Source organism: Triturus cristatus, chromosome 5_2, assembly GCF_964204655.1.
Source record: "Triturus cristatus chromosome 5_2, aTriCri1.1, whole genome shotgun sequence".
Lineage (NCBI taxonomy): Eukaryota > Metazoa > Chordata > Amphibia > Caudata > Salamandridae > Triturus > Triturus cristatus.
In genome coordinates, this window is record NC_140588.1 from 150,841,306 (window position 1) to 150,867,132 (window position 25,827).

Sequence of the window (25,827 nt, forward strand, 5' to 3'; positions counted from 1 at the left end):
CCTACTAGCTGCGCCTCCCCTACAGGTGTGCGCATGCGCAGCCGGGCCCGGTAATTACCCGGTCCACGCCGTGAACTTCATTTACCCACTAAAGGAGGGCCCTTACTCTGCGCCATCCGGTGACGTCATGAGTATGCGCGCGCGGGGTGGCTACCAGCCTAAGGAAAGCGTGACTCCCCAACCCGCGCCCCTTTGAAGCACCAGTTACCTTGCCCCTGAAGTTCTAGGAGGGGCCGATGGCCCCTCCCCCTGGGCGGGCACCTCCGTAGGATGATGCCCGCCCCCTCAGACCTTCAAATAGTTGCTCACTGGTCATGACCTTACCGCCACGGGCCAGCATTGTTAACCGACGATCTGGCCTCCCCCTCTACCCAGACATAAACCAGGAGCGCGCCTATTTTTTAAAAACCCCTCCAACCAGGCCCAGACATTATTAGACCACAGGACATTAGCTGCCTCCGTCAAGTGCACCCCGTCCCTCAAGTAAAAATGCTCGCCCCAGATACACCCATGTGGAATCGTCTGCAACTGGGGGGTCCGAAATAATTTGTCCAACTGTGTGTTGACCCTCCGTACCGAGTGATTCAACGCCCTGACCGAGACCCCCCCTCGCCACTGCCACCGAGGAATAAGTTGCGACCAAACTACTGTGGAACCCGGGCAAGCCCTGGCCACCCACCCCGCAGTGGAAATGATCTCCTCAATGAGCACGCGCCTCCCCAATTTTGCCAAATCATTCTCCCCCAGGTGAAGTATCACCACTGACGGGGGGGGCCGCTGCTGAGCTAAGATTCCCTGGAAGAAACTCCGAAACTGGCTAAGGCATAAACCCCCCCTCCCGAAGAATGATATATCCAACCCCTTTTGCGCTGCGCTCGTCCTACGGTCTCCTGAAAGAAAAACATGTTCCGCGCGCCTAACATAAGAATGGCCCACAATCCAAGTCACCAGTTTCTTGTGTCCTCCGTGCTGTGCCGATGTCGATCGTTGTCGCCCGGTGACGAGTTCCTCCCCTGCGTGACAGGTTTGAGAAACTGTAAACAAAAGAAACATACAGGGCGTGAGCACCATCATGTCACAACATGTCAATTCGTACATAACTCTTGTAACGTTCAGACGACCATCTTCCCAGTGTCTTCACACTCTCCACTGAGAGACCCCTCGCCACTGCCTCGGTTGCTGCCCCAATCCTAAATGAATGGGTGCCGAATTCCTTTGGATCGAACCCTGCCAGACTGACCGTTAGCTCCAAGACTCGCTTAAACTGGTACCTAGTCAATGGTGTACCATCGGCGTGACACAGCAGTGTGTCCCCCGCCGTGCACTCCCGCTGCCTACAGAAAGCCTCCACGTGGGAAACCGGGCAGCAGGGGTTGGCCCGCGCCCGATGGAGCACTATGGTGTGACCCCGAGAGTCCTGATCGGTTTTTGATTTCTGAATTGTTATTCGCATAACGTCTTCCTTGATCTCAACCCCGGCCCACTGTAGTCCCCCCACTTTATCAGTTTTTGACCCAGCAACTAACTCCCCAACCCTCAAAGCCCCATAAAAGGCCAGGGAAAATGCCGCCTTGAACAAGATAACCTCCCACTGGGAGCTACAAACAGTGTGCAGCGCCCCCAATAAGGCCGTCAGCCGTGCCAATCCAATGGGCCTTCTCCTATCGCCCCGGTAACCCTGTACACGGCGCCAACCCCTCAACGCCTTGCGCACCAGAAATGTGTTAGTGGGATCTCGCATACCCCTACTCTGCGCAAAGAAGGAGATTGCCGCCCTATGTCTGTTCGCAGTCGCAACTGAGCGCCCTTCCTTGTGCATTGATTCTAGGTAAGCTGCAAAGCTGTCCTCCTGTGCCCACCTAGCCTCCCATACCCGCCCCAAGAAAGCCCGGTAAGACAAAAACGCCCCTTCGTAAGCTGTCTTGGTCCTGGGGGCTAAGCTAGCGACCACGAGGTCCTGTAATCTGGGGCACCAATCTGCCAAAGTACTGCCGGGAATTGCGCCGGCTGGGGATCTGCCGCCGGAAGGTGTTCCCTGAAAACCTGCATTTTAAAGCGAGAAAGGGAGTCAGCTGCATTATTGAGGACGCCAGGGACATGCTTGGCTCTGAAAACCACATTCCATTTTAAGCATTGCAACACAATCTCCTTCAGTAAGCGGAGTATGAATGGACAGCGTGCCCCCTGCTGATTTATGCATTCCACCACCGTCATGTTATCCGACCAGAACACCACGGATTGGTTGCGCAAGTGTTCCGGCCAGACCATCAACGCTACCCATATCGGAAAAAGCTCCAGAAAGCCAATATTGGTAGTCAGACCCTGTGTCCTCCATTCCGCTGGCCACCGCTGGGCGACCCACCTGGTACCCAAAATGGCGCCGAAGCCGGTACTCCCAGCAGCGTCCGTCCATAGGCCCAATTCCGCCGATGTGGAGGGAGGACCCGGCCACACTACTCTGCCATTAAAATCCTCCAGAAATGCCATCCAAATGAGCATATCCTGGCGAACCTCAGATGACAACCTCGTGTGGTGGTGTTTCTCCCGTAGTCCTCTCATTGCTTGGGCAGTAGAGCGTGAAAAAGGGCGTGCCATTGGGATAACCCGAAGCGCAAAATTCAATTGCCCCACCACCTCCTGTAACTGTTGCAATGTAACCTTGTCTTTGCGTAGGCATTGCCGTAGGGCTGCTCTGAAGCTAGCTACCTTAGCCCTGGGTAACCTGAAGCATCCCTCCACGGAATCAATTTCGATACCGAGGAATTCCAAACAGGTGGACGGGCCCACCGTCTTCCCCGGGGCTAGCGGGACACCAAAAGCCCGCATGAGCGCGCAAAATTCCTGCAACGCCCAAGCACACTCCTGAGATCCCGCCGCACCCAAGAAAAGGAAATCGTCCAGATAATGCATCACCTGCCGATGCCCCGTCACCTCCCTCATGACCCATTCCAAAAATGAGCTAAACGCCTCAAAGTACGCACATGAGATAGAACAGCCCATGGGCATACATTTGTCCATATAAAACTTGCCATCGAAAGTGAAACCTAAAAGATGATGGTCCAGAGGATGAACAGGGAGGAGGCGGAAGGCAGATTCTATGTCAGATTTTGCCATCAATGCCCCTGGCCCCAGTGCCCGCAATAAATCCACTGCCTGGTCAAATGATGCATACTTAACGCTACAAATTCCCTCATCAATCGCATCATTCAGTGACGCACCTCTCGGAGCCGACAGGTTGTGGATCAATCTGAACTCCCCTTTCTCTTTTTTGGGTACCACCCCTAGTGGAGAACACACAAAATCGGGGGCAGGCACCTCCTGGAAAGGGCCAGCTATTCTACCCAGGGCCAGTTCCTTGCTAATCTTAGCAGCCACCACTGCGGGGTTATGTTGCACCGACAGTTGGTTCCTGCAATGCGTGCTACCTGTGTAGCCCCCTGCCGGGATCCTAAAACCGTGAGAAAAACCTTCTTGCAGTAGAGTGGCCGCTGTGTGATTCGGGTACCTATTCAACCAAGGGATCATTGCCAAAACATCTATAGGGGTTACGATATCCCGAATATCGGCCCTACACTGGCTTCCCCCTCCCCCTCTGGCTGTGGTTGCCCTGCTTGGACCTGCAAGATGACTCGGGGTGGGAGGGATGACCGCAGATCGAACATGCATGTCTGAATTTACAGGTGCCCGGGGCCCTCGTGCAGGTACGCTTATTAAAGTCCCAACACACCCCTTTTCTCTCAAACCCCCCCCCCCTACCCCTACCCGGGACCTCACTCCCCTGAGCCGCCCGAAAGGGGTGCTGAGGTCTGGTGAAGTACCCCCTGCCCGCAGTGGCAGACTGTAGTGGAGCAGAGCTCCCAGAGAACTGCCTATGCCATGACACAGAGTCCACCTTATCCCATGCCAATGACGCGTCAAATTCCCTAGCTTTCCTGAAATTGACATCATACTCCTTCCAGGCATCCCCCGGGTACTGCTCGCTCCACCCCACGATTCTACTCTGGTAGCAAGCCAATGACGCCTGCACATTAGGAGGCCGCTCGGCCATGATGGTCGTGAACACTGCGAAAGCCCTAACCCAATTGAGCAAAGATTCTTCAACCCTAAACCTAGCAAACTGTGCCCTCCACTCACTTGGAAGCATCCACTCCTTTAGTGTCTTTGCCTGGTCCATCTCCCTGTGATCCAGTAGTAATGAAAAAATGTAAACATATTTCCCCGCCCAAATGCATTCCTTCGTTGCCTGGGACACATGTTGTGCCAAATTCTCAGACCTAGAGGGCAATGACCCATCGCCCAAGAGGGGCAGTGCCACCTCCTTACCCTTTTCCTGCGCCGCGACCGGTTGACCACCATCTGCCGTTGGTTGGGCGGGGCTGGAACCTGTAAGTGAAGAAGAAGGGGGAACCGCAGCTCTATCCGCTGCCGCTGCTGCTTTAATCTTTTCTACCAACTGTGCTGCTTCAGCTGCATGGTCTGATGACGCTGGTAAAACACCCCCCTTTTTTAGCCAAGGTAATAAAGCCGCTATCTGAGATGCCAATTCAGGCGGGACCGAGTCTGGGCTATCTGGTGGGACTATGGGCCCCCCGGGAGGCATAGCCGGTGGGGCTGGCCTGATAGGCGATGGAGAGACCGGTACCGGCAGACCCGGCACTGGGATCGGTAGCACGGGCGGGGGGGTAGGCCCCCCAGGAGGTGGCGGCGGCGGCATGGCAGGAGCCAATGTAACGGGTGCCGGGACAGGTACCAAGGGTACTGAATCAGAAACCGTGGGTGTGATTGAAACCGGTACCACTGGGGCTGGGGCACTGCGCCTTCGCCTCTTAGCCTTGGACGACTTGGGCGGGCTAACAAAATCCCCCCTGGACAATGGTGCCTTCCGCTGCCGCGCGGGCCTGCCTGCAGGTGCTGGGGGGTCAGTAAACCTTTCATTCAAGCGTGCTTCCAATTCATCCACTTTACTCAATCTCTTATTGATGCTATTCATCTCCTGCATCATGGCCTGCAACAAGACCTCCATCCCGGACCCCCCTTCACTACCCACTGGCCCCGCCATGACTTGGGTGCACCGCCCTACACTAATACCCTAATACAGGCGTCAGTACGCTTATTACCTTCACTAGGTGGAGGATCTACAGGGGGCTGTAAGCACCATGCAACCGTAACCGCAACGCCCCGGCTTATCCGGTTTGTCAGGGGTGAGTAAACTCTAACGTAGACCCACCCGGCGGCTACCAGAAGCAATGTAATGCGAGCCCCCCGCTCTCCTCTTACCGATCGAATCCTGCGTACTCCCAGCCGGAATTGAAGGTACCTGCGACCACAACCGCTGGCCACCACTCGGGGCTTACCACAAGAAATTACAGGGACGTAGTAATAACACCTGAAATAGAAAATGTATTAAATCCCGGTAGTTATGAAAAGTTACACACGTATGTACGAGCTCTACCTTCCTTCACTGCCCAGTCCACTGGCCTTGGCTGTTGCCCCCTGCGCGTGTTTCAGTGTCACACAGTCCCAGCAGTAAAGCCGATACCCTGTACTTTCCTTGTAACCCCTTGCCCTCTGCCTGAAATTCAGCAGCACCCACTTCCTTTAACTGCCTACCTAAGCAACCACCGGGCGCTTCAATATTAATGTGTACTACGAGTACTTAAAACTGTGCTCAGTAACAGACTTATTTGCACCTATGATCGACCAATCCTTGCTTTTGTTAGGCACGGGGAGATTAAGTGAGTTGCTCAGAATCACCAGAGGTCCTGTCTTCAAGTCGAGGCTAGGTAAAACCACCTTAATATATAGCTGAATGGGGTCCTGGTCAAGTAATGCGTATCAAACCTCCCCCATCAAACTCGACATCAATATATTGTCGCTCTCTTTCAGGCTCTCTGTATTTCTATTTCCCGCATTAAATAAAGCATGTGAACATCAGATTCAGGCCTGTTGGCTATGCCAATGCACGTTTAAAAAGAGGGTGTGTAATCTAACACTCATCCCTTTACTGACCGGCGGCATCAATCTATGCATAGATCAGAAACATCTGCTCTGCGGTGTAACATTCAAATTCAAATAAAAACATAACAGCCTGGGACCTCACACACACAGCGCACGATCGCAGGAGGGGCGTGCCACCGCCTCCCAGTACCTGCTACCTTCCTTGCACGCTGCCGACGCCGGATCACACGCTCGGTTCCCCTCTCGTGGGACGCGGACCACAGAATGCCTCCGTCGCTTCCGTATCGCGAGATCGTATCCCAGGAACACACGATGCCTCCTGGCGGACCCCACGAGGCCGTCCGGCGATTCTTCGTGCTCCCGAAGCCGCTGCCTGCCGTCCGACGCGAACGCGAATCCTCAGCTACGAAGTGAACCTGCAAAGTAAAAAACAAGCGAAAAGTTATCTGCCCCGAGCGCCGGGGCACGTCCTATGTGGGGGAGCGTCCAGGGAACAAGGGGGTCACCTGGGCGCTCCCCACCGCTTTATCCCCCCCCAGTGGCCCGCCCCCCTCCCTTCCGACCCGGATGTCGATTAACGACATCCGGGTCATCCAGGCAGCCAATCGGCGGTAGGGCGCGCCCCCCAGTGACGTGCCCCACCACCGAGTAGTCCGGGGGGAGGTCGCCGCACAGCCATGCAGGCGGGGGGGCCAAAAGCCCCCCCTTTCCATTTAGCGCACTGTTCGCACCTGCATGTCATCGAAGCGCTCAGGCTTGTCCACATTTTGCTGACGGTGGAGTAAGGCCAGAGAAAGGTTAGCCCCTACCTTTAAACTGCTTGCTGCTAACTGTGGTCGTGTGGACTCACCACAACATGTAGAACTTTCACCAACTTTACATGGCACTATAACCCCACACACACAGAGCCGTGGCTACGTTTACGTAGCAGCCTTGTGACATTGACAAATAGTCCCCTTAAGAGTTTTATTACTAAATTAAGAAAACGCAGGTATGCAAATAACCGGTGTCTCCCTGTTATTTATTGAAGACCAGGTTTTACACCTCGGCAGTCATCTGCTCCAGCCACCCTGCCCAGCGCGCGCCCTCCAGCAGGAAGCAGTGTGAAGTGTAGCGCCTCGAGGCTCCCCTTTCCCCAGACTTACTCCACGTTCACATATGTCTCGTATTTGGACCCTCACTCATGGTTCCATCAGTCTCAGTCTGTGTGCAGGAATCTGTGGTTCTCCGTCCCCGAATCGGACTCTGCTCACCTCTGTGTGGAGTGTCCCTGAGGGATCCGCCACCCAGAAGCTCACCACGCCCGGGGGGAGGGGGGCTGAGGGGGAACTTTGACAGGACATCATTCGGCTCCGAAAATCTCTGCTGAGAGTCCAAGAGAAATGCTTGTGGCAGTTTTAAAGAGGGGTTCTGGACGGCAGACACTGCACTCCATCCCCGCCCTGTACTAGCCAAGAGGAAGGGAGCCAGCCCTTCCAGCAGGAACCCACCTTAACAACGGGCCGGGAGAGCTGGCTCCTTGCAGGACTGAACACTAGCCAAGGGAAATGGAGACCCCCCCCATTAATCCACACTACCAAAGGGAAGAGAGACCCCTCAACCTGACAGGACCCCAAATTAGGCAAGGAAAAGGGAGACACCCGCTCCCTCCCAGAATTACACACCACTTCCCCGAGAGCCAACACTGTCCCCTCTCGTGAAACAACCCTCTTTCGAAGCCTGGTGTGCACAAGCAGAGCTCAGGCCTGTGGACTGGAGAGCTTCCCCCCTCCCGACTCCCACCGTGAGACAGCTCTCTTTAGAAGCTCAATATGCACATGCAGACCGGGGAGGTGCCCGCCCTCGATTGACAACCCAATAGGAAGCTTACCATTCCTAGCACCTGAGAAAGTTAAATGGTTTGCAACACTCTGGCTGCCCTGCCTACCAGAAGTAGGTGTGTGTCTGACCTGCCAGCACTCTCTCCGCACTCACTCACCTCTGCCCAACTGGGCAAGGCTGGCTCTTGTCCAGGAAGTCACAGCCTGCCTGGAAGCTGCTTCTCAGTTCTCTGCTACTCGGAGATAATCAAAGAAGCATCTCTTAGAGGATGTAGCACGAATGCTTCAGGCAGGAGATTTCACTTTTCCGGTTTAAATTTGATTACCTTGCACTCTCATGTTTTCGTTAAGGGGTTGTTCGGAAGGATCCCTCTTTTTAGCCCTATGAAAGGCAGCTTGAGGTACTCCAAGCCTCAAATCCAGGGTACCCTTCACCCCTGTCCTCTGTGTGTGCTCTGTTTTATATCCCACTGGGGCATGTCACTGAACCTCACACGTGCACAGCCTGGCACCATGACAAGTCCAAGGCACTACTACCTCGACCCACATCAAAGGCCATACAACCCTAGACCTCTACATGTTTGTACTCTGTGTTACATCCACTGGTGCAAGTCACTTTAGCTCAAAGGTACTGTCTGACACCATGACAAGTGCAAGATATTACATCAACCCACATCAGAGGCCTTTCTTGTGTTTGAAGTGTCTAAAGTTCACTTCATACACACGTAACTTGAGCGAATATTTGATCACGTTTATAGCCTGTGCAGAGTTAGCAGATAGTGGTAGTACTGTGGTGTCCAAATACTTTGTCTGCGGTGCTGTGGGACCTGGGGGCACACAAGAGTTGTCGATGTGCACATTGTGCAGCAAGGGATGCAATATCAATATCCTATAAGGACATAACGCCAATTCGTGAAAACAGTAACTAGTTTGGTAACGTGGTAAATAGATAATTTAGCATTTTCATTAAGGCTCAAACCCCCACTTCCAGATATTTGTTTTTCACATGTTTTAATTATTATTTTATCCACATGAAGTGGGTCTCTTTGGAAATTACACACTGGCACAATCTGGGAAGTTGTAGGCATAGTTAGGCAGGAAACAGGATGTGAAAAATTACTGACACTTCTTATGCCACGGAGGTGGGGAAATGGCTGAGCCTTCTGGTGACTATGCTTTCGTAAAAGATTATAGTGACTGTGGCCAGGGCATGGACCAGGGGATGCAGATCCAAAGTGATGAAGGAGGAGGGAAAAGGCTAGCTTGTTGCAGATTTTACAATTTATATGGCTGAGAATTAATGCAATGCTATCCAAACAAATCAATAGTTTTACCTCTAACTTACCTTACAGTTATGAGTAGGAGTAGGCTATTACATATGACTTTTTGCAGTGCCAGTTGAGGATGTGGGTGGAACCAAGAGAGTAAGTGGGTGGAGCCAGTGGAAGAAGTGGGTGGAGCTGGGGAAAGTAGGTGTGGCCTCCGATAAACATTTGAGCACCTGTACTTCATTTTTTTACAAATTAAGCACTGGAAGGGGGTCATCCAGAGTCAAAGGAATGGGCTGGCTTGAGGTGTACTGCAGCTCACATCCAAGGCCATATTACGAGCAGGATTTTCCAGACAGTAATATTAGGTCAGTGGTTCCTTCACTCATGAAATCTGGACGTGGGAAGAACAATCAACTTATAATTCAGCCAAATAAAAATCCACATACAAATTCCTCACTGCTCAACTTGTAATCGGTGCCTTGATGACATTGGCTCGGTCAAACCTTGTATTGGCATTGTCGAACCTGCCATCTGTGCAAAGAGCAAATAATACCTTGTGTTAGGAAAACCACAATCCAGAGCTGGGTATCACATTGGGGGTGTACCAGACGCTCATGGACTAAAGTGGCTGCTTAGTCTAACACAAGTCAGTGTAAGCCACTTGTGAAAAGAATCTTTGAGGCCATAAGTCCTATCGTGTTCATCAAGAGGTGGAAGGCACAGAGGATATAGGGGAGTTTTAATATCACCGTGCAGTAATTTTGCACCACCATTCAATTACAAGTAAAACCCAATGGAGTGGTGAATTTACCAGGTGGGGCTGATATTTCCGGTTGTAAAACCACACCGAATAATCCATTCAATGGAGTTAGCTGCATACATTTACCACTTTCCCTAAGCCAGTGGTAAACGTATGTGCATGCCAGAGGGTGGAGTGGGGTAAGTGGCGGGCGAGGGGGAAAGCATTTTGTTTCGAGGGGAGCATTGTATACTTCCTCCATCTGAAAAGCAAAAGCAGAATATGGGACTTGGCTGCTTCTGCAGCCAAAGTTTCTTGCAATTTTTACTGCTGGTTTTGCAGCCGGGAAAAATCGAGTCAGACTTTCTCATTCCATGATCTAATTCCACTCTGCCGGACTCCTAAAGAAGGAGCAAGTGCTTTACTTGAATGCATCTAGTCCTGTACAATTAAAATATAATAAGCCTATTTTTCTGCTATGAACTTTAAAAAAAACATATATACAACAGCTGCATGGAATGACTGCACAACGTTGTCCTTATCCCAGAGGTGTACAAGCCGAAAGTACACGAAACCACAGCAATTGGAGCAATATGGTTAACAATACTTAACTAGAATATTAGGGGTATGGCAGTGGCTTGTTAAAGGAAAACTGAAACTAGGGGGCATAACATCAAGGACCGGCGATAATTATTGCTAAGCTCACTTAGCGCTTGGATAATTATCGCCGGGTAATGTGGAATTTTATCGATGAGATAGCGTGCTATTAGCAACTTTTATCTCAAAAGCGATAAAATTCCAAGCGCTAACTGCCAAATGTGAGATTATCGCTGTAAATAAAGCGATAATCTCACATAGTTTGGCGATAGCTTGATGATAGGGCCTCACAAACTTAGCCATGATATTCACCTTACATAGGATATCATGGCTAAGTCAGTCTTGAAGTAGGCGTAAGGAAAGTTGCGATAACAGAGGTTATCGCTACTTTACTTGTCGCTCTGCAGGTTAGCGTGGCCATTGATAATTGGAGAAATGTCGCTTAGCGACATTTCTCCAGTTATGTCAGGGCAGGAACGCGTGGCCTTGCTGATTAGGCAATAAAATTATCGCCACTTTTCGTCCGAAAACAGACGCAAAAGTGGCGATAATTTTTTATCGCCTCGTTGATGATATGCCCCTAGAATCTCTAACCGAATGTATCGATTCATTCAAAAATGCAAAAAGGTGAGTCGAATTTTACAGACAGAAAACGCGGCTGCCCCAACACTGCCTTAATTGAAAATGATGTGATCTGGCGTGCTGAAAGCGCTGGACTAGCAGAGCATTAAAATAGGTACTTATAGGTAGACTAACACATTGACAATACCCTGCAGGGATCTGTCAGGATAGTAATGCTATGGAGAAAGAAACTGAATCGGTTTTTTTTTAAGTGCAGCAGGATTTCCTTTATCTGCTGCTAAATGCTCGCCTCTTTCATTCTTTTCATCTAGTAATATGTTTTTCACACTTCTTCACTATGAAGCCCCCAGGCAAACAAGATTTACAATATCAGACGGAGGCCCGTTTCCAGAAAACACCAAGGAAGCAGACGCGGCATTCTGTATCCATATTTATGGCCCAGTTGCAAGACCTTTCTGAGAAATCATTTGATCTGCAAACTGTAAAACAAAAGTAGCCCGCACCCAGATAGTCCAGCCATGAAATATAAAGTACTACCCGCAGGTGATATACAATACATGCAGTGTTTTTATAAGTAAGCCCAGCTTCAAAATCTAATGTTCTGTTTATTTGCAATTCAAAAATCAAATAATTTAAAGTAATGATATTTCCTATAAAGGTACAGTTCCGTGTGTGCACCCTGAATTTTGCTACATTACGCAAATGTTGCGAGCATTCCTTCATTTGTGTTAGTACAACATTTCGAAAGGGCTAAGGAGGAACATTCGGATTTGTAACATTATCTGAAATATTGTGCCGAAGTAAATCATTTTTATATATTATGATGCGCTGTGACACGCTGAACAGATTAAGGCCCTTTGTAACTTCGTATCCACACCTGATAGTGGGTGGCAATTCTTTTTTGTAAATGGCAACTTCAATTTTTTAAACATCATAATGGCCCAGAAGGTAGATCTGTGTATATTCATATTCAATTAGATAAGTATACTCTAAACCTGGTTAATATGTACAGCTATACACAAGCTGACCCTATTTTCTGGCGAGATATAACTACAGAACTTATTACAATTATTCAAAATAGTAATGGACCACCTATTGTGGGTGGTGACTTCAATTTATTTCATGATTTTTTATTAGATGGATTATCAGCTCTTGAATTCCAGCCTACTAAATACTTCTACTTCTTTAAAACTTTTTTTCATATGTAAAACTTCGATTAGCTATTATTATTGTGTCATGAAAACCCATTAAATGTCATTGTTCAGTCGGCAATTACCAGGCACATAAATCTTCATTTTTCAAATATTACATCTTTTGATCTATTTTTGATTCTTCTCATGGTCTTAATTTATTGATTATTTTTGCTTATAACATTAAATGATTACCTTTTATGATTTTCTTTTTCAGTTTAAACATAGAGATATATTGTTCACTATATGGGGCATATTCTCAAGGACACATCACCGATTTAGCGGCACTTTTCCGCCACGAAAGTGGTGATAGGTTTATCGCCCCATTCACAAGCCTGTGCTAACAGCCGACATCGTCAGTTTACCTGCGATAGCTGCCGCTACAAACATCGCCGAGGCTGACAGCGCCAACTAACGCTAATCATATGCAGAGTAGGTGTTCCCATCCAAAAACTCACGATAACCCCTCTTAGCGATATGCTCAACGACCAGCCAGATCGGCGATGTGGTCCACAAACAGGCGATAAGGCACGTTAGCATCAGGACTTAAGACCTGCTTTTTTCTGGTCTTAAGTGGGACGACAACCTGCAGTAGAAAGGGAGCCCAGCCCACCGCCACCACCCCCACCCTCACCCCAAGGACCCCCCCGGACTAGCACAGAGGCAGCGCAGAACAAGACAGCGGACCTTCCGAAAACACACCAGCCTCAGAGACTTAACGCCAGAGGATGTCATTACCCACTACAGGCTCAAAAGGACAACCATCCTCCGCATCCTGACCCACATTGCCAACAGGCTGATGGTGCCAACACAGCGGACAACCAACATCCCCCCGCAGACAAAGCTGCTTGCTGTGCTGCACTTGTTGGCCTCTGGTACCTTCCAACCAACAACTGCCAGAGTCGGAGGAGTCTTACAGCCAGCTCTATCAAAGTTCATCACACCTGTCTTGGATGCCATTATCAGCTTGATACCCCAGCACCTTCCCTTCCTTCACACTGCGCAGGAACAGCTGGAGACCAAGCAAGGCTTCTTCGCCATAGCTGGCTTCCCGCACGTGTTGGGGGCAATTGACTGCACACATGTCCTACTTGTGCCCCCTGCCGACACTGCACACAATTACCACAACAGAAAGCACATGCATTCCATCAATGTGCAGGCAATAGTGGACCACCGGGGACTGTTCACCACTGTCGTCGCCAACTTCCCAGTCAGTGTGCATGATTCCTACATCTTCCGACAGTTCATCATCAACCAGCGCTTTCAGGAGGGCACCTATTGAAATGAACTTCTCGTTGGTAAGTACCAATAGAACACACCACACACCTCAACTCCACAATCATACAACTCACAACTGTGGGAATGCACATGTAATAAAATCACATACAACATGCCAAACAACATGCCCACCTACCAGACACGACAACACAAGTAACTGTGGTAACAGGGGGCAGACATGTAGACAAACCATCCACAAAGGCAAAGCCCCTCTGCCACACAATTGCAGAATGTGAGGGGAGGTGGGAACCAAGAATGTGCGAAGGAGGCAAGTGGCCCATGAAAAAGAATGTACATAATGCCAAGTGTGGCAGTGATGTGCTGGACAGTCTTGAGTATGTAGAGCACAGACATGTCCATGTGGACATTTACTGCTGGTGTTTGTAGTGTTGTGGACAGTGGACGCAACCATGTTACCTCAGGAAGTGGGGAAGACCTTGGACATGTAGCTATGTTGCCCCCCTGTAAGTGTAAGTGTAGTGGGCTTGGCCGGCATACGATAGTCCATTGAAGGAGTGTGAATAAATAGCCCAGGGCTCTGGGCGTGGTTCACTTCCGGGATGGCCACCAAAGTAACTACTGTGTGTGTCTCTGTGTCTGCCATATCCTGACCATAGGCCTACACACATGTGGCCAACCACCTTCAATGGACAAATCCACACCGGTGACGAGTTGGCTACGTCACATGCCACCCGGTGCACATCTCGTCATTGTCTGCCAGGGCAGCACCCCTCACCCTGCCACAATGCCGCCGCCGTGACCGGTTGTGCCTGCTCGAACCTGTGCGCCTGCTACACCCCAGCCCTCTGGTCCCCAGACCCGTCCGGCGCCCAGCAGTGATTGCCCGCCCCTGCGCACCCAGGCCTCACTGCTCACCTGCCGCCATCAGCGTGTCTCCAAGAAGGCCCACCATATGCAGGTGCAATCTTCAAGCCCGATGCCCGCGAACTTGGCAGCCTCCTCAGACAATTGATGGCTTCCACGCAACAGGCCCCCAGTGCACCCAGCGACTCCACACGGCGGAGTTCTGTGTGTGCTGACTGCTCCCTTCGCCCTGCAGTCAAGCAGGTCTCAAACAAATCCATTCCAGTCCGGCCCAACAGGCCTACTGCATCATCGCAGGCTGCACACCCACTCAGCTCTAACATTGGGCCTACCTCAGTGCACCACAAGTCATCGCCACATCGCGGTAGGCCTGTGCCAGATGCAGTGCCTCAGGTGCCACTACCTCAGTGCACCGCAAGTCATCGTCCAGCCTCCAGGCCACTGCATCATCGCAGGCTGCACACCCGCCCAGCTCTTCCGGTGTGACTAACTCAGAGCACCGCAAGTCTTCGTCCCGTGGGGCTACCCCACAAGTCCGCCTCCAGCAGCCAACAGCATGTCCTCGGTAACGCCAATGGAGCCCTTCACAGTCACGGGGCCACCTCCGTCCCAGGCAGGCCGCTGGAAAGCCTGGGTGGAACGTCTGGAGACGTACTCCTAAGCGCATGACGTCCCAGCACCGTGGCAGCTGTCCACGTCTAGGTGTGAGAGGAGTGTGAAGAAATGGCCTGGGGCTCTGGGTGTGGTTCAGTTCAGGGCTCTGGATGTGGTTCAGTTCTGGGCTCTGGGCGTGGGTCAGTTCTGGGCTCAGGGCGTGGTTCAGTTCTGGGCTGGCCACAAAAGTGACTATGGCGTGTGTCTCTGTTGTAGTGTCTGCACCACCTGGCACTTAATCGACAATGTTGCAATGTAGCATGCACCCGGAGGGTCGCCTGGCCCGAATGGATAAATAAAGATGCACAACACTGCTCGGGGTCTTGGCTCATGCATGCCAACTGTTGTGTGTGTTTCTTCATTGCCGCAGCATAAGCCAAAGACTTAGCCTCAATCATAGCTCAAGTTCAGCAATGGCCTACACTCTACATCTATGTCCCCCCTATCCTTACCTTAGGCCAACACACATGGCTGCCCACCTTCAACGGCCAACATTACAGTGTTGTTGTCAGGCTTGCGGACATGTGCAGACAGGCATGACAATGGTGTGCTGTAGGAGTGCAAGTGATGCAACCGCTCAGGGCACACAAGTAAATAGGCTCAGGGGAAGGGAGGAGCAGCGGTGAGGCTACATAATGCACATTGATCCCGCACATTTGCCAGAAGCAATACATGGCAAACATGAATCCCAAAGTCGCACAAATCACACGCCTCACAACTTGTGAGTCTGCCAACACAGCATGCAGAACCACCAATGTACACTAATCTCACTTACCTCTCACAGGTGATCAAGGATATACACTCTGCCCGTGGATAATGACACTCCTCTGAGCCCCAAACACCCCGGCCCAGAGGCAGTACAATGTGGCCCACAAACGCACCAGGGGCATTGTTGAGCTCACATTTGGAGTGTTAAAGTCACGTTTCAGGTGCCTGGACATCACAGGTAGAAGACTCCTGTACAGCCCAGAAATAGTGTGCACGATGATCATTGCATGTTGCGTATTGCTCAACATGTGTACGCACCAATGCCCCATGGATCCAAGTGACAGATGCACCGGACGATGATGAGGAAGATGAGGCAGGTGGACCACACCACACTGCAGCAGGAATAGCCCGAAGGAACACATTCATTAACAATTTCTTTGCATGAGCATGTCACATTATGACTGTCCTTAGCAATCATGGAACAATACAAAATGACCACATGAACAGCATGTGCAAATAAATTCATTGCAACACACATTCCCTGGGTACATGTGAATCCTCTGCATTAGCACATCACTCTGACAAGTGTATGTGCAGCATTAAGTGCTAACAATCTCACAAATAGCAAATAGATGGTGGGGATGTCACCTCTGTGCAGAAAGGCTGTTTAGTGTGTCACATATTCGAAATGCCATTTCTGGATGTCAAATGTAGTACGTAATCCCACTCATCAGCGTATCACATGTGTACAAAAACATGACATGAAGGCTGTCATTGGTGTTCAAAAAAAGACAACAGGGTGTCATTTGGGGTCTGGTATGAACCACCCGGATGCAGAGATGCACCCTGTGACTCAAGTCCCACAACATGAGCAACATGTGTGACCTGCTTCTTTACGAATGTGGTCCACACTCAGCCACCCCAGTGTCGTGGCGTGCACCATGTCATGATAATTGTACTGCAGCCATGCTAATCTTCATACAGTGTCACTTGCATTGTCAGTGAGGCTCAAGGACCCACAGCTTTGCCGGGTTCAGCAAATGTGCATGGGTTTCTTGTGAGATTAGTGATGTGTGGGGAGGGCCCCCTCTGGGCACATTTTCGACTGGGGCCTTCTTGCTGTTTCTATCTGTGCTGCAGTATGCTAAGGAGATCAGGGACATGATCCAGAGTCATTGTGGGTGTGCACTGTGCTATACTTAATTGTGCATTTGTGCCATTGTGCCCATCTCCCTCCGTCCCCCCAGTCCCTGGTCGTTACTCACCCTTTGCTGTTAGGTGAGATCATGTTGAGCAGTGTCCGGTCCCCCAACTTCAGCCACCGTCTCCCCACTGATGACTGGGGACACCATTTCCTCCATCTCATCCAGCTCCTGCTGTGGTTTTGCGCTTCACATCATTCCAGCGCTTCTTGGCACTTCACTCCGACTGCATTCGCCGTGGACAAGATGGACTGCCATATTGCATTTTTAGTTGCAAATGACACAGTGGAGGTGATGATCAGTTGTTGGTGGTGTTCCATCACCTCCGTACTCAGGTTCTTGTTTTCCTGCAAACTGAATCGCGGGTTCCTCTTGTTCTTCTCCTTGCCCTTCTCGTTCCCCGAGGTCCCTGGGTGGTCCTCCGGGGGGTTTGTGGGGTTCTAGTTGCTCCAGCTTCCTCCATGGTGCTTCTCAGTTGTTTGGGTTTTGTTTCTATTTCTTTTTTTTTTTGCAGCTTTTATGGTTATTTTTCCCGCCTGACGTGGGAAAAGCAAGCCACGCACTGCTTATTGCTGATATTTTTATTGCTGTTGGGCCCATCGCAACTTTTTCCACGTTCGGGTTTCCTTTTTTATTGGTGTCCCGGTAATTTTAACGCGGACATTTGGCACATTATCGGGGAACTAGCGCCTGTTGCTGGCGCTTTGAAAATATACCGTTAACACAGTGTTAGTTTCCCACGACAGACGGCGTTATGTAAAGTTGCGTTAACCTAGGTTGGTGATAATATTCGCCCGTTCTTGAGAATATACCCCAATGAGTTTATAATTTGCAAATTAATTAACTTTTCAATGAAAGCATTTTCCGCGTTAAGTAATGTTGTATGAATTTTTTATGTATGTTTAATATCCATAAACTCTTTTGAACAGAAATAAAGAATTCCTGGGCAACCAGCAATTCTGGGTCCCATTTCTCAGTAGTTTCAAATTACCCTTTGGATTTCCAATCCGATTTCAGCTGCACAACGCGACAATAAACAGATCCACAATATCCTGTGTGGCTTTGAGGTGCCTCATATAACATGAGTAAGCCAACGCAGTCTGAATCCCTGCGTCGCCTTACTCTGTTTTCGGGAGGCATTCCATGGGCATTGCAGCAGGTTTTCCCACGCAACACCCATGGAATTTAATACTGCTCCAGATTTACAAAAACATGTAAACCTGGGGAAGTGCCAAATCCGTACGCCACCCTTGGTGAGGCGTAATGAGGGGAAAAAACATAATTTCTCTAAATTGTTTCCCTCTTTCCATGCATGCTGTATTCTGCAGCACACATAGAGAGAGGAAAACGGCTCTTAGGATTGTTTTGTGCAGGAAGGTGCCCCTTCCTGCACAAAAACAATCCTGCCTGCATATGAGGCATCCTTGCTCTATGGTGCAAGGGTGCCTACATTCGCACTAGGCTGCCAAAACAACGCCAGCGCAGGTAGAAAGGACAGGAATGCACCATATTGCTTAAATACAGTGCATTCCAGCCCTTTCACCTTGGTGCGGGGAATCTCAGCAAGGTGTCTTGCTGCACTGCCCTTCGCCAAAATGCCATAAATTAGCTCCAAAGTGTCCCACAATGCTCTTAATAACCATTATTTTTAATCCATCTATCATCTTCCAAACTACATTTCCTTTGTGTTTTACATTCTTTTCCTCCTTTTCCCAAGCTTTATTTATATGAATTACAGATCTAATCTAACTAATAACTCATAAGCATTCATAAACAATCGAAATGGTCAGTTACATTTAGGTGCAAATAGTATTCTTTAGAATTCACAGTGCAACTAAAGTTTGTGCCCACCTTCCTAATGTTATTAGATTCCTAATTACAACTAAGCATGCCCTAGATCATGCTCTATTATTTGCACATCTGGTAATAGGAATATGATAAGAACCAGGAGATTATTAGTGATAGGTACCCGGGCTAGCTCAGGAGGAGAAGTGCAATTTTCACTTACCTCTGAATGGGGGTTCATGTTACAAGAGGCACCCAGTTTACTACTAACTCAATGAGTGTAAATAGGTCTGCGAAGAGAAAGTGAACTTCAACGCTCTTCGTGGAGGCTACCGGCGTCCAAAATAAGATTATTACCTACATTTAAATACAATTTATTAAAAATACTGTCAATCAGGAGACCTCAAAGCTATCAATGAAGAGGGAGATGGAAAAAAAGCAAATAACACAATAAAAATGGACTTGCAATGTCAAAGTACAAAAACTAAGCACATGAAGCTTCCCAAAACACAAACATGCAAAACTCTTACAAACATATCTGTATACTAAATGTTGGCAGCCATCTTCCATGCAACTCAATAATATTTCGTGAGGTATCGAGGAATGTTTGCATTTCATCTTTGAAATAAAAAAAGAATAGTCTATATTTCAGCCATGTTCATCATCTTCTAAATCCAAGATTACATTTTCAGGGGAAAAAAAATGATTTTCAATATCTTAGTAGTATACGTGTGCTTGCATATAAAGCCATTATGGAACAATACTGTGACTATAATCTTTTTATACTGAATGGCTAAATAGATGTACAATGCAAGAATAGAATGTTAAGCTCCTGGAGCGGGAAGCCATCATCTTAATGTGAGTAGTGATTAGGCTCCCACAAAGCTGAAAAACTGTCTGACTTGTAAAAGGGAAACTTGTAATATGGAAAATAGGAAAATGCCTGCTTGGCAGCTTAGCTTACAAACCAAAACGTTCTGAAGAGAAATGCATGTGATACACACACAATAACCATAAAACAAAAATACAATGAAAACAAATTTAAAACAATCTTAGATACAAGTTACTTGAAAAGAGAAAAACGTAATGCGAAAACAATACACAAAGTAAGAAAATTGGGTGCAGGAGTCAGTAGGGATTAAAAAAAAATCTTTTGAAGTCATACTTAATGTTAGTCCAAGTGGTGTGATAGACAAAAGCTAGGGATCCCTTTGGCCAACCTGCAAAGGCGACATGCTTTGTGTTCAAGATCAACCAACTGGTGTAAGTAATTGGGTTGTTGGTTGACTGGGGTGTGAGCCCTGGTCAAGCAGTAACCTCAATGCTTTTCAGAGCGAGGCACAAGTAAACCAAAAAATTAATCTGTTGCTTAACCCTGGGTAGCTCGGCACACAAGCAGTCAGGCTTATCTCTGAGGCAATGTGTAAAGTATTTATGCAGCACTCAAACAGTTGTAACATGAAAACACAACACAAGAAAAATTCCAAACAACTTTACAAACTATGGGCCCGATTCACAGAACTAACTTAAGACAAAATCCTAAACTTACTACCATGTTGGTATTCACAGAAGGCACTTACTCATTTTGGTATTCACAGAAGGCACTTACTCATTTCGGTATTCACAGAAGTTAGGAGTCCTAACTTTAGGACTCCTAAATGCCTTCTGTGAATACCGACAGCCTTAAAAGTAGGATTTTTCTCAGTTTAGTAGTAGTATAGTTAGGACTCCTAACTTTAGGACTCCTAAATGCCTTCTGTGAATACCGAAAGTCTTCAAATTAGGATTTTTCTCAATTTAGTAATAGTAAAGTTAGGACTCCTAACTTTAGGACTCCTAAATGCCTTCTGTGAATACCGAAAGCCTTAAAATTAGGATTTTTCTCAGTTTAGTAGTAGTAAAGTTAGGAGTCCTAACTTTAGGACTCCTAAACTGAGAAAAATCCTAATTTTAAGACTTTCGGTATTCACAGAAGGCATTTAGGAGTCCTAAAGTTAGGAGTCCTAACTTTCGGTATTCACAGAAGGCATTTAGGAGTCCTAAAGTTAGGACTCCTAACTTCTGTGAATACTGAAATGAGTAAGTGCCTTCTGTGAATACCAAAATGAGTAAGTGCCTTCTGTGAATACCAAAATGGTAGTAAGTTTAGGATTTTGTCTTAAGTTAGTTCTGTGAATCGGGCCCATAGAGTAAATGTTAGTAAATTATATGACACCAAAATCACAAAAATCAATCAGTAGAACCAGAGCTATTAATTTCTGAAAATCTTAGTTAAAATAGCACCAAAAAGCACAAGCGCCAGCTGTGGATATCTGGTCGCACTGGAAAGGGTCAAAGTCACAAGTTCAAGCTTATCGCAATGGAACGCAGGTCAGCTACAGTCTCCTGGCTAGGTCTGCTGAAGTTTGACCTTCTCAAACTGTACCAAGAGTCCCATTCTCTGTGGAGGGGGCCGCGAGGAGCAGAATAATGGTCATAGAGGAAGCCGGAGTATCACGAAGACCAGGCCAGGTGTTGCAGATGGGCGTTGACGGAGTTTTGCATTGGGGGTTCCCGCAAGCTGTCACAGATGTAGCGTGAAGGGTGGGGCTGACGGTGCTCTGCATTGATTTGAGATGCAAGTGGTGAGGTCTCAGTGTGCAAACTGACCGTTCGCAGTCGCCAATAACCCAAAAGCTTGAATATAGCTGTCTGAGCCACTCCAAGGGTCCAGGACCTGAAGGGTGGCATAACTCTTGTAACTTTACTTCTGGTGTAAACATTCATGAAAGGTTAATTAAGCAGAATTGGCTGGATTCCAGTGACAGAAAGGGTTACTGTCACTTTGTTTCAAGTCAATGCAAAATGTCCAGATTCAAAAAGTACCTGGTATTCCTCTGCACCAGCATTTTCTCCCTTGGATCATGAATATGGCAATTTGATATTTTTGAATTAGGATTATCCTTGAATCCTCACATTCTAGTTCCTACCTAAGGTCCACAACATGCAAATAAACCCACCTGTGAGGACTATTGTCTCTTTGTGAGATAGGTAATTGGAGAATACATCTATCTACATTGGCTATTTCTTAATCTCCAGTGTACGATCTCTATTCTCAGATGTCAGCCACAGTACAATATACTATTTCAATTGAGAATCTGATTTCCTGATTTGTTTTAGATGTGACTTCGCCAGACACTGGCATCAAACATGAAGATGGAATGGGAGTATGGCAACATGTTTTGTGTTCAATATCAATCAACTGGTGTGTCTATTGTGACATGATTGTGAAGATAGTTGGATTTTGTGTTAATAATAACATTTTTGAAAGCACAATGTTCAGGCACTTAAGGTGAATAGCTATAGGCACTTAAGTTACTTTAGACATCTGACTCTCTTCAACACACACAACATGTGATGACCGGGCTGTGGTATATTGATGGCTTAATGTGTGACATAACGTTGAAATAATGTCCAGATATTTTTTTTGTAAATTGAACAAGCGTTATTTCAGTATCAGGTGTAAGGCACAGATCATTAGAGGTACCACTAACTGCATTGACTAGACTGAATGTACTAAATGTTAAACTAGATGCTATTTGAGTTTGGAAACCTAAAGTAGATGACAATATTCTACCTGGCCAAAGCTTCCCATCTAGTAAGGTTAAAGTGGAGCATGTGAATATCAGAGTTATTATAAGCCTGCTTCAGTTGTTGCTCAATACTGGTTATGAGAGTAAAAATAAATACCTTGAAGTGGCGAAAGGCAGGTAGGTATTTAAAATAAGTGCTGATAAAAGATGGGGAATGGGTTCCTGAAGAAAGCGGAAATTAATTAATAGTCTTTCAATTTAAACATATGGCCCAGAAAAGTACTGAGAGCATTTTGTAGGACAGATTAATGACCAATTCTAAAGATGGAGCAACACAGGTTCATAAGATATTTATGAAACCAGATAATACAATTGCCATTCCAATTTAAGAGAAAACAGGTATAATCTTCAGAATAACTGGTTCTTTTTAGGCACAAATTGGCTAGAGGTCACCTCCATGACTTGTAGGAAAATACATTATTCAAACAACCTCCCATTTCTGTCGGGTGAAATAAATTCAAGATTGCAAGTGGAGCATCATTAGAACCACACAGAGTGTACAACACAGTGATAAAGAAAAATGTATTACTAAGTAAGCTACATGCACTTTCTGTTACACATGTACCTACTTCAATGTCCCTGTAAACATTGGTACATTGGGAGCACAATGTTTCCTTTAAAAAATGTGTACCTGGGGTCCTATTACATATAGGACACACTTTCCCTATTTGTGCCACGGCAGACCTTCAAACAAGTGTGCCGTGCACAAACAATGAAGGTGCAACCTATTAGGTTGAATTTGCTGCCCTCAGGGTAGCCCCAAGCTGTTACAGCCATGGGGGTAGCACATTCAAGTGAAATACAGAGCGGTTTCTTCAAATCCGCTCTGTTTTTCAGTGTGCAGACGGCACCTGCCTATGCTTTAAATATGGGAGAGAGATCCCCTGGTAGGCAGGTGAAGTGAATCCATAGGATCCCTCTTGACTCCCTCCAAAGGACTGCCATCATGGGGAACACTGACAGCGCGTCACCTTTTGCTGTGGGGTTTAACAGGACCGATGTACAAAAGTGTAATCTTGACTTACACATTTAAAATAGACATCTTTTTGGACTGTGACTTTTAACATCCTTTTCATGCACGTGATAACGTACTCAGAAAGTGTTCTGCTTGTAAGTACATTTCTTATTAAGCATTTTATCATGACACTTGAACCTCTAATTCAAGGCTACAAGAACACTGAACATGCTGCCCTTGTATTTTGTTGTCCATTTGGAGACAGCCCTTAAACATAAAGACAAACACACACATCAGCATTGCACCTCTGACACATTGCGAATGGAAACAAGATTTTGTTATACAAACAGCCTCTGAGCCAAGTTCCTCCGAGGAGCAATTCGATGGATTATCCTGGATGTTCACCAGTTATTAATATAGAGCCCTGCTGACTCCCATCTCTATCTTGCAAAGGACAGTGGCTTGTTTTACACCAGACTGGTTTCTTGATAGATCACACACAGGTAATGGGGAGTTAGGTTGCCCCAATCAATCTGGCAGAGCGCATTCTCACATACTCTCTATAGTATAGGAAGTGTTAGGTAGGATTATCATTGTAAAATATATTCATATATGCATATAATCACTGTAAAGTTATAATAGTAGAATTATTCATCTTTTTCACCATTCTTGTAATGCTGGTAACAATGTTTTTATTTCCTTGCGCTCATAATTGCAGCTCATGTTTTTTACAGACAATTCCAATTGTTTCAATAAATGTTGAATTGCCAATTTGTTTATCTATTCTTTTGGGCTTGCCAGACTGCTAACAATGAAGGAGTCGATCTGTTTCTATGATTTTTTTGGGGGTATCAGAGTGGTCATGGCCTGAAGTTACAGACACTGTCAGGTACCCTGTCAGGTTAGGTGTCCAGATGGTGCACTGTGAGGCAGGGATTGGGCCAACATACTCTAGTTTTATGAGTGGACTTAGTCCCCATATTTTGGCGTTTTGGGTTGTGTAGAAGTACAGCCCTACTTAATTAGAAGCAACTGTACGGTACTTTTATGACACAGTCAGTGCACCTTGTGATAGCTTCTTTACCTCTGCTCCCGCATCCATAATATGACGCGGGCACAGAGGAAAGAGATTACCTCATTTGCATAGGGCCATGACCCCATGCAAATGAGGGAGCACCCTCTTGAGATACCACCTGTGCAACAAATGCATCAGCACAATCTGTATTAGAGATGGGGCTGCACAAGTGTCTGCAGCCCCTTCTTTAAAACCAAAGTGCCCCGGTTGCACCAAAAGTGGGAGAAAATGCCTTTGCACCCCTGGGCACTTCTTTAATAAGGGCTCAGCTCATATTCGTGCTGAAAAAACTCAGGCAAGTTTATCTGAGAAGGAGGCATTTTTAGGAATGTCATCAGTGTGATAGATTATTACGGTTTGTTTTATTGACAGAATCGAAAAAGGATGTAAGAACCAGAGCCAGATTTACTTTGTTGCAGGAATTATATGAGAATCATGGAATGTTGAGAGCTCCTTTGAAGACAGTGGAGCAGCAGCAGCCTATATAAGCTGGTACAGGCCTGCTGCTCTCAACATTTTAATGTCCTAATTCCTGTCTCTTTCCCCTGTTTCTCCAAAACACATGGACTGGGCATGGAAAAGCAAAAGGCACAGACCATGGGTAGGTCACATGGAGCCTTCACCCTTCCCTTTTCCTGTAGCTCAGTGTCACTGGGGATTCAGAAGCAAGGAGGGGTGAATGCTGCTCAGATCTTGGGTTTTCCTGGCTTGGCTGAACTATGGAAAACAGTTTAGACAAGCCGCGGAGAACCAGGGGTTGCATTGTGCCAGCTTGCTTTCATAGCTCTTGCTGTAAATGGTCAACTGTTAACAGCTGTGGCCCTCTGCACAGCTGTTAACCTTTGGACACGCACAGAAAGAGGTGTTAAACAAAGGCTGCAGAATCTCAGGGCATTTCATCCCCCTCTATCTCTGATGCCTTTGTTTTCTCAATTAGGACATTCTACCCTCATGGGGCAGAATATTCTAATAGCTTTATATCCTGCCGCAACTGGGCTGTACTGGCCATTAAAGGCCCGTTCCCTTGTAAAAGGCCCTCACCAAATGCTGGAGCAGGCCTTTTATAGCTGGCATAGCCCGCAACAGCAGGCTTAAAGCTATATTCTAAAGCTATCAATGCCATAGAGATTCACTGTATGTTTGGTTTTCATAACGATTATGAGTTGATGTTTGAATATGCATAGGACGGAGATGTTTTTGAACAGTCACTTACTGATAATCCCCCCTGCTGAACTGATTATAAGTCAGCATAATATTCTCTAGATAAGGATTATAATGTTTACATTTTAATTAAAGTGAGAAAGGTTCTTACTGATCTTATTGCCTTAGAGATCCCTCTGGGGCAGGATTGCAAGAGTGTAATGTGGTCATAAACATAAAAAAACAGCAAACTCGTCCATGCCGGTGAGACGCCCCCTCCGGTTTCAGTTTTGCTGCCTCACGTTCTCTGGACTGCTGCCCTTGTTTGCTGCTGTGGACTGCTGCCCATTCCTTCCTTTGACCCGTGGAGTACGGATAGGACACTGCTGCACTGGATGCCTCAGAACTTATGCATG